This window comes from Episyrphus balteatus, chromosome 2, assembly GCF_945859705.1.
Source record: "Episyrphus balteatus chromosome 2, idEpiBalt1.1, whole genome shotgun sequence".
Taxonomy (NCBI): Eukaryota; Metazoa; Arthropoda; class Insecta; order Diptera; family Syrphidae; genus Episyrphus; species Episyrphus balteatus.
Window position 1 is genome coordinate 44,093,046 of NC_079135.1, and position 10,828 is coordinate 44,103,873.

The 10,828-nt window shown below is 31.4% G+C and overlaps 1 protein-coding gene across 1 annotated transcript in view; it reads right to left on the bottom strand.

Moving 5' to 3' along the window:
• LOC129912141 (uncharacterized) overlaps positions 1–9,767 on the bottom strand; it is a 30,423-nt gene extending 20,656 nt beyond the window's left edge. Inside the window, exon 1 of the mRNA XM_055990265.1 lies at positions 9,664–9,767. The gene's annotated coding sequence lies outside the window, so the exon portion shown is untranslated. The remainder of the gene's footprint in view (positions 1–9,663) is intronic.
• Positions 9,768–10,828: the final 1,061 nt, after the last annotated feature.

Here is a 10,828-nt window from a genome sequence, read left to right on the forward strand (position 1 = left end):
ATCTAGTGCACATAAAAATTTGGTTTAACTTTAATACGCATGCTGATAACATAACCTTTTATTTGATATATCACACATAACGTTACGTGCTATACAAGTTACACAATCTTAAATTGAAAAAAATTTTAAAATACCTCAAAACACCTGTGGAGATCTGTAGGCGATGACCAGCTACCAGTGTAGGAAGTACCGTAGTCTCAGTCTGGAAATTCGACATGGTTGACTTTAAAAAATTCTAACTTCTCTTGTAGACATCTTTAAAATAAGATTTATACATCACTATACAAGGTGAAACAATAAGCTTTCACATGGTATAAAATTTTTTATAGGATGTCAAACAAAAAAATTGATTTAATAGCATGAGAACATAAAAAGAAATGCTCTTTTGTAGATGTCTCATAGGTCTGATCGATATGTATATATTTCGAGCTAAGACAATAAGCTTTCAGATGGTATTAAATTTTGTATAGGTTGTTAGGGAAAAAATGCATTTAATAGCGTGAGAAGATAAAAATCCGTGTTTTTTTCGCTTTTTTTTATGGAAATTGATCGAGTTCAAAAAATTCTAGCTCTTTTTGTAGATAGACCATAGACCTGATCGATATATATATTTTGAGCTAAGACAAAAAGCTTTCAGATGATATAAAATTTATATAGGTTGTCATATAAAAAACATGTACATATTTGAAGGTGATAGAATAAAAATAGGTAGATTTTTTCTATTTTTTTTTCAAGAAAAATGATTATTTAAGGTTTCACTTCTACCACGTGTAAATTGCACACATGATTTTTTTTTTTTTTTAGTGTAAAAATTGCCCTTTTTAGATTTTTTTTTCAACTAACAACCTATACTTATTCCAACAAATTACATGACATTTTTTAGCTAGCCCTTCCTTAAAAATTTTTGAACTAATGGTGGGCTAACGAAAAAAAGTGATGTAATTTTTTGGAATTAGAATTTGAGAAAAAATGGAAAAGGGACAATTTTTACACTGAAAAAAAAAACAAATTTTGATTTTTAAAAAGTTGGTAATTAGAAAAAAAAAAATTTTTTCGTGTACTGAAAAAGAAATCACTTCACACCATTTTATATTTATTGTTACTTTTTGAAAAATGTTTGGAATTATTTTACTAAGCATGTAGCTTTTCTAGGGGCTTACATGGCAAATCAAAAAAATCAATGATTTTTACAGTTGAAAAAATATTTGTATGTTGTGGTTTTTAAGGTGAAATGTCAACTTAAGCTTCTTAACAAGAATGTTATATGGACTACACTCAAACAAGTAAAAATTTTAATTCAAATAAATAAAGTTTGAGGAGCAATGCAAACACCAGTGGATTTAATTGTTCTTAATTATAAATTTTAAAAAAGGGTCACTGTGGTGTATGCGTACTTTTTTTTTTTGTGTTGTGAACAAAATTTAATTCTTCTATAAATTTAAACTAAGCGTAGGAAAACGAAAATAAAAGTTCGGCTATCCTGGGCTAACCTTGGGCAAACAAACCACGGTTTCAAACTAACGATTTTTTCACAGGAACAAAAATCACAATTTTTTCGGTTTCTGATATGAAAAAAGGTTTTTTCCTGTATCTTTTGAAAAAATAGTGGAATAAAGAAAAAAAAAGTTGAGTTATCCTGGGCTAATGTTGGGCAATCAAACCAGGCAGGTTTGAAAAAAAAAATTAGCATTTTGGGGTGCCAACTTCAAATAGCCCTGTCAACTTCTTACTTCATGAAATCTGATTGACTTCTCTTAAATTTAAATGCCACAGTTAAACAAACATACAAAACGAATAAGTCTGTGAATCCCTTTTTTGCTAAGGAAATCGAATATAATAAAAAAGAAACTAGAGCCCATTGAGGTGGTTACTATGTGTTGAAGTACTGCGCTGTCAGAAGCTAAAGCATCCAGAGAAAATTTACTACAGTCATCAAAATGTTCAACAAAACTAACATATAGACGACATAATAGAAGTGCAATTTTACGACGTCATTTAACGGACTCGTCGTCGTCGTCGTCCATCACTAATCACCGTTCATAACCACCACATCTAAAATGCATCATTCATAGAAAGTGAAAATCATTCTCTGATTTCATGACTTTCCCTTCCCAAAAAATGATTCTGCGCACTTGGAGCCCGAAAAAGCCGGCTTTCGATTTTGGCTCCCTCTATACCATAACTGCGTTAGACATAAGCTATAGCCGAGCACCAGGGGAGAATGGTCAAGGTTCTTTATGTCCCAAATATACAAAAATCCACTTTCACTTTCATCATCATACATATTCATCCCTCGTGGATTTATGTTTGTGCCTGTGCGTCTGCTCTAGAGAGCGAACGAAGCAAACGAGAGAGAGAGCGGGATTGTTATGGAGTAAAAAATATAAAAATCATCCCCCACAGAAAAATGCTTGACACACACTCGAGGTTGTAAGTATTTTGGTATACACTCGTTTGCGGTGGGTGTTTTACAATGTTTACATTCTTGTCATTTCAAAGATAATATTTGAGTTCTAGAAGAGCTAAGAGGGCTCTTACTGTTATTTTTTTGTTCTGTTTTGATGGCTAGATGGCTTTAAAAAATGAAAAAAAAAAAAACACTACAATTGGATAAGGTATATACGATGGAATGTTTTCAACATTTCATTTCACTTTTTTTTTTAAATAACACGAAACTCATTTGAATAGACTTTATTTGATTCGTATAATGTTGAAAAAAGGGTCACTCACCCCTCAAAATAAAAAGTTTTACATCACGCAAGCAGTTTAAACCTATGCACTAACGCCTCGCCATTGGCAGTTGGTCGAACAACGGTACCTATTATTGTTGTTTGAAGGAAATTTTGACATGACATGTGACGTTTTAAATTGGATTCCCTAATGATTGATATGAGGGCACTGTGTTTACTGGTGGTTAAGTTTGTATTCGTGTGAGTGGAAAGTGCGTTACCTTTTTTTCACTCCTTTTGGTAATATTGTCTGTGACACCCCAATATTCAAAACGATGACCAACAATTAGAATATAATTGGTTTTTCAAATGAAATGTAAAAATCATTTTTGTATTGAACAATGGAATTATGTATTTGTTAGTGTATTGGATTAAGGGTATAAATCGAAAGGGTCAAATCACAGTTAAAATTGTAGGCATAAGGCAGGCACGTTCTCGTTGTATAAGTAGGTATAAGTAAGATTAAACAAGAAGGGAAGATTTTGAAGATTTTTAAATGTTGTTGTGGTTTTTGAAAAAAAAAAATATAATTTTCTACTAGCATGAGAGTACTCATTTTGAATGCCCCCGAATGAAGTTTACTACGATGCTCTCAATTTGAATTTCGCTGCGAATAACTTTAAGTTTTGCACAACCAGGTTCATAAAAAAAATTCTTTTATATGATTTCGATGTAAAGAGACAGTCTTCTATCCTGGTAAACTCTGTTAAGAATACCGTGCGTCAAAATGTGGTAGCTGTTGTCTTTGATAAAATTGTTAATAGATCTGGCGCAATGAACATCCTAAGTTTTACGTCCTCATTGTTAACAATATAATGCTTTTCAAATATCGGACATTTTGTCGAAACTGTATATTTTTTCCAGTCCAATTAATGTTTTTCCATTTAAAAGTTGAATTCGTTTCAATTTTTGTACATGTTGTTTGGGTGTTGACTTTTGATAACTGCCATTTTCGATCCAACATTTTGAATCAAGGACTTACAAAAGTACATTTCATAAAGAGAGAATTAATCTAAAAATTACCAAAAGCGTGAATTTCGGACAATATTGAACATTATTTATGTTGTTTTTTTTTTATTATGTTGTTTATGTTATTTATTACTGAAGAAACTTCAAACTATGTGGACCAAAAAAAAATTTTGATTCCCGAATAGTATGATATCACATACGACACACATTTTGGGAAAATTGATCTATAATACAGTCAAATAAGGTGAAAAAAGGGGTAAACCTAGGAATGAATGCTAATAGAATTTTTTTTTGGGAAATATGTTCGTTTTGCCATTCTTTAACTTACCTCAAAAGACTAGAAAAATCTCATGTCCGCAAGTCGCAATTTCAAAGTCAAATCGCGAAATGGAGATTTTCAAAATTAACAATAAATAGACGATGGTATTATAAACACATATGATTCATGATTTCAAGTATTTTTTAATGCTGATTCCAAAAATCAAGGTAATCTGACGAATGCCAAAACGAAGATATTGAGCAAAAAAATTCCTATTAGCATTCATTTCGAGGTTAAACCCTTATTTGACTGGATTACTAAAAGAGTATTGTTTTTTTTTTTCAAAAAAACATATGAAATATTTTTCCAATACACTTCTACAACCGATAGTAAGTAGGAAGGTACCTATCGGTTTTAAGTGTCTAATGGAAAAATTCAAAAACTAAAGCTAGATGTTGCTAGCTCAAATAGTTAATTTTAAGGTGGTGTCTAAAAGTATGGTATAACCAAAAAGCGTCGTATTCTTTGTGTGTTAATGGGGAACCAGTGGTAATATATTGTTGACATATTTAGAAGGAAGGAGCTCGATAGGTATTTGCAAAATTTCAAAATTTTCTCGCGGGTGCTAATGAATTCGGCTTATTTGACTTTAACGTTTATAAATAACGTCATCAATTGACGACTCTTAGAACGACCAAATTAAAAAGCCAATTTTCTGTACGAACTAACTGAAGATACACACAGGGAGGAAATATTTTATAGTTAAACATCACATTGAATTCATCAGTAAACAGCAAAATACACTCAGGATCTGACATTGAATAATAAAATATCACGGATCTGATGTTGATGATAGAAGCCCTTTTTCAAAAGTGATATCGGTCACGCATCATTATCATTTAAGGATTAAAACTTTATTGTCTTTTCACACATAAGAATATTATCATATATTCTTAGACTAAATTGAAAACCAAGAAGATTGCAGAGGAATCAGAATACTACTTAATACCAGTTAAAGAAGAGATTAAAATATCCTTTCACTGGCAGAGGAAACACTATTATATACCTTCTTTGGCTATCAAATCTCATTCTCGAAAATATTGTGCAAAGTTTTTTTTTGAAAAGTCGGCACGACTTTGTGACAAAGAAAATAAATCTAAGAAAAGCAATATGAAAAGAGGGGTGTTCAAATACCGTTCCGATTGCACTAGGCTAGGATAAAGACTTATCTTTTCTTGCAATGGTTTTGGATACAAATGCATTTTCTGAGAGGCTAAATTGAAAAAAACTCGTTGGTCCTACTCGAAATAGGTAAACATACATATATGTATAAGGAAATATCAAGGGAGCAATAGAAGTTTAATTTTAAGTAAAATAATGAGATCAGCCAAATTTGTTTTAATAAGATTCTTAAAAAATTCTCACGTTTCTTATCCATTTTTATCATTTATGTATTTTTGTCTAAAAAAAGGAAATCAGCAGGTGTTTGAAACTATTCACTCATTTGCTCTACCTTTAAAGTAGAAGAAAGAACTGAACCGTTCTGGAAAAATTGGAATTTTAAAAGAGTCTGTTAAAAAAGCTCGCAAATTTTTAAAGCATTACAAAAATCATAACTAACTAAGCAATCTTTTTCTCACCATGAAGTTCGATTTAAAAAGCAGTCAAAATGAGTCGGAAGACTCAATCCAGTGTGAACAAGATCCTGGAAAATTTCATGGAACACATTTGTAAGCCAAGTCACACAGTGAGCATTTCCAATTTGTTTTTCCTTCAGTTTGCACAAGAAAACACAGCTTATTTCCGTTAGTTTGATGCAGTTAGATATTAGTTTGGAGATGGGCTGTAAAAGTAACGACAAAATGAGTACCCGCATGCATACGTTACTTTTGATACTAGTACCAGCATCAATAATATCGTTACTCGTTACTTTCGTATGTTTCGTATTTTTCATGTATTTGCTACGTTTTTTATGTTTGGTAGTTTAAGTATGTTTCGAAAGTTGGTATAAAGGTCTAAAAATTTTTATTTTTTTTTTTAAACCAAAAACCTGTGGTATAATCTTAGCTACATTACATACAAGGCCATAAACATTAAAATAAGTTGCGGCGTTCTCATGTAATAAGAGTTTGAAGGTAGCTATATTGAATTTTTTTCGATTTTTTTTAATCAAACGTGGAAACTTTTTTTGAATTTTTTCCAAATTTTTCGACAAAACTTTGGTAGTTTTATGTTTATATCCGTTCAGTAATCTTATCACAATTCTTTAAAGACCCTTATCTGAAAAGTACATAGCGTAGATCTCGAAATATTTACAGTTCAATACAACCATGTCAAACAATTTTTTATTTATTTTTTTTATTGAGAGTGATTTTCAAACCTCGTTTTCTCTGCTTTTTTTGTGTTGAAAATTTTGCACGGAAAATAAACAAATTTTTTGAAAAACCAAAAACTTTCTGTATAAATTATCCATAACACAGCGATTACCTTTTGGCACTACTGTTTTTATCGAGACAAAAGTAAACTCCAGATAATTATCTGGAGTTAGCATTCTGTTTACGGTAACGATACCGATACTATATGCGAAATGCAAATGCGACAAATTGAGTGTATCACTTCGTTTCGTGTCTCATACATTTAGAATTGAAACTGGAATAGCGTCATTACTCTTATGTTTCGTATCTCGTATTTTTCGTATGTTTCGTTACATCAGTACCCAGTAACGAAACATACGAGTAACGATACTGTTTAGAAAATAACGTTTCGTTACTCGTTACTGAAGTGATTTGCTACAGCTCTATTGGAGAATATTACCTACGACATTTTTGTGAGTGTAGATTGTTGACAGAAGTTTATCCAGTATGTTGAAAAAAATGCAGAATTCTTGCATATTCGTAGGTTTAGCTACTTCTATGTTTAAAATAATAACTCTAGGCTATAGGATATTTTGTATTTACATTAGTTGATGGAACTGTAGGTGCCTGCGAGTTCAAAACTTCTCGCTACGGAAGTATGTAAAAAATTAATGGAAAATACAAGATTTTGATCTTGTAAATTCGATTGTTGCTATAGAATATTTGAATATTTCCGTGAATTACCAAAAAACTCGTATGAAACTTCAAGTCCGAAGCCAAACCAACTTAGACTGGCGGTTGTTAAAATATGCGTACCTATATACCTACTTATTATTTTCAAGCATGGATTAGTATAATAAGAAATATCCAAACGTACTCCAAAAAAATGCCTTATCCAGTTAAATATAGAATATTAAATAATTGATGTTGCTTAAAAACCATTTTTAATCAACACATCATGCACATTATTCGAAAACGAAGACACCATTTCCTAAAATTTGTGTCAACAATAATTTTTTGTTCGGATTTTAAAACTTTTATCAAAAATTAAACACTTTTTTTTAATATGTATCAAGAAAGGAAGATAGGATGTTGGTTTATTTTTACACTATCAAAAGGTTTAATACAAACCACAATGTTATTTATCCATATTAAAAAAAAAAAAACCTACATATTTGTTTAATTCATTAAGGCTGATCACATTTTATGGAAATGTTTTTTTTTTAATTTTCACTTTTTTATCGTTTTATTTATTTTTTGTAAAATGTCATTAAAAAATCAAAACAAAATTCACAAATACAATCATACGCATGTATGTATGTATGTAGTTCTTCACTTTATTGTTCCACGTTTAAAAAAAATTATCATCACTTTTTTTTTTTAACTGTTAAGTTATTTTGATTAATTTCGCAATCTATATGCAAAAGTTCATTATTAAATCGACACAAAAAAAATAAAAATAAATAAAAAAATAAAGGTAGTAACCACATTCATTAATTATAATCTTAGGCGGTCGACGACAACGACGCTGCTACCGCCCACACACAATGATACGCGCGTTTATTCATTTTCACTTTCTCTCAACCAACTGAAAAATTAATTTCATATTTTTGTTGTTCTCTGTTATATCTACATAAATATCTACATACATCTTTGGCTAGACTCTCACTTTCGCGCGCGCTCGCTCTCTTTCTCTCTCTCTCTTTTCTACACAATAAACACCATCAAATCATCCCCCACCATCATAGCATTAAAACTCCCACCCCATCCCCCAGCACAAAAACCAAAAATTCAATTCATTTTGTATCAACCCCCAATAATGCCAACAACAACTACAAAAACCGTACGCACTAAAATCCGATTTTCCATCGAAAAAATTCCCCCAACCGACCAACCAACCAAAAAAAAAAAACCGAAAACAAATTAATGAAAAGTCTAAAAAAAAAAATTGCAAGTGTATTCGAGAGTCCATAATAAACAAAAATTGTATGTATATCGTATAAAACGGATCCCCGCACTCGTCCTTCTAACTTTACCCCTAGACCGACACTTTATACGCCGTGAATGGGTGAAAAAGAAATATCATCAAGCCACCCACTATATCACCCCCTAATAATGCCTTGGTACGAGAAGAAAAGAGGGAAAAAAAGGGCCAGTAATAATTTTTTTTTTTTTTTTTGATATTTTTCCCGTTCGGAGGCAAAGGCATGAAATTATTTTTCTTTCCATTTCTGACACTCAAAAAATATTATTTTCCAGTTATGTGTACGCGTGTAAGTGTACGTAGGTATATCAAAAGCAAAACATTCAAAAAGGGGGTGCAAGAGTGTGTAATAATAATAACAACAGAAGCAGCAGCCAGCCATCATCAGTAACCCAACAACAACAACGAAGAAGAAGAAAAAAAAAACAGTATATTGATTTTGTATTTTTCTTGTTCTTGTCGAAGAATTTTTTTTTATAGATATCCTTCATCACCCCGCACGCTGCTGCAAAAAAAATCCTCTCTTTCGCATCAACTCATCTACTATTTTCCACTGTGATATGTTTTAGTGTGTTCCACTACCGAAATGGGACCGGGGAGAGGGGGGTTGGTTGAGCTGATGGAATGTATTGAAATTGTGAATTCGATCAACCCCAAATCACCCCAGCAACCCACCCCAACCCTCTGAGCACCAATATACATATTTTTATTCATATTTCATGAGGGGTAATGGCTTATTACCGATTACTAACTACCCCTCGGAAACAAGGTAGGCAGGTAGATACTAATTTCTTGAAATCACCATCCACCCACCCCTTCCCTCGTTTGCTTTTGCTCCTTGGTCCTTGTCCTTTGGCACCTCAAACCTCACCAGTTACCACCGGGACAACACACAACATACACGAGCAGCAACAGAAGCCAAAAATTGGAGGAAAAGGACAAAAAATAGGGGATGCCCAATTTTTTTTGGGGAGGAAATCCAAATCACAATCACGCGTAGGTGTTTGTGTTGCGCTTTAAACAAATTACAAAAAAAAAAAAATGTTTCCAAAAAAGTGAAAAAGGAGTTCGTATCGAAGTATCCTGTTTTATTTAGTTTTTTTTTCTGTCGGGTATTGTATCCTTTTGTTAAATCGATAAGTAGTAGAAATGGACTAAGGATGTTTGAGAATTTTTATTTTAAGTTTCAAATTTTTTTTTTTCTTTATATATCGCATCCTTTTTGTTATCCTTTTTATTGAGTTTTGTATCGTTTTTGCTTTGACGTTCATTAATTTACATTAAAAATGCAAATTAACGATGAGATGAATTTTTAGAAAATAAAAAAAAACCAAACAACAAAAAAATTCTTATTTAAGAAACACTTACAGAACTCTAACAGGGTGTATCACTTGTTTATCATACCGACAAAAACCTTACACGCCGAGAGAGTGTAGCCACAACCGGCTACTTCTTGTTCACGAACGCGTTTTCTGTAGACTGAATTGTGGCATTTCAATAGCCTTGGCAAGAACCCATAAGGATACAAAGATTATAATATCCTTCTCCTTTATTTTTGTGAAGTTTTCAGTTTCTTTTTCTTTTTATTTCTTCTTTTAATACATGTTTAGAGTTTAGAATATGTGTTTGTATAGGTACACACAAATGAAGAATTGACAAATACTAATGTGAATAAGATTCTCTCTTTTTTTCGGTTTTGTTGGAAAAAAAAAACGTGTGACAGAAGAAATTGAGGAAAAAAAGGACAATGAACGGGGGTGGTTGGAAAATAGAAGAAGAAGAAGAAAAAAACAAACAACGTATCATCTGGAAAACTCTGAGCGAGCATGTACCACACTCACACACACATAAGCGAGAGGATTTTTTTATTTTTTGGGTTGTATTGATATTGTTTTGTTTTTCTTTTATTTCTTTTTTGCTCTTTGAAAGAGAGGGTGGAAAATGTTTCAAACAAGTGTTTTTGATAAATTTTGAAAGCATACACTTGTGAGCTAGAATTTTTCTTTTTGAAGTAGGTAGGTATTTTTGGAATGATTTGGATGATATAAACTATTCTGGTCCAAGAAAGATATAATTTTTTTTTTGTGATTGATATCACATAATTTAATGCTTTTTCTTATGACTTAGGGTATTTTTGTTGGTTGATCGCATCTTACTAGAAAATATCACTTCATCTACATTAGCTAAATTCTTTTTGATCTTGGCGATAAGTAAAATATTCCCATAAAATTTAATAGTGCACCCTTTGTGATAATTAATCTTCTCAAAAAAGTTCTATTTCATTCTAAAGTACATAATAAATGATATATAAAGAATATTTTCTTATACTCATATAATGTTGTTTATTTATTAACAAACGTTTTCGAGAAATCTTCTCATCTTCAAAATTATTAAATGCATACGAAAAAATATATATTCATCGTACCTACAAATAATATATGAATAAAAACAAATTATTTGAACGATCTTCCTTTCATACTTTTTGAAACCATTAATAGCTAAAGACATATTTGAGACAAAATTCTGAAACGCA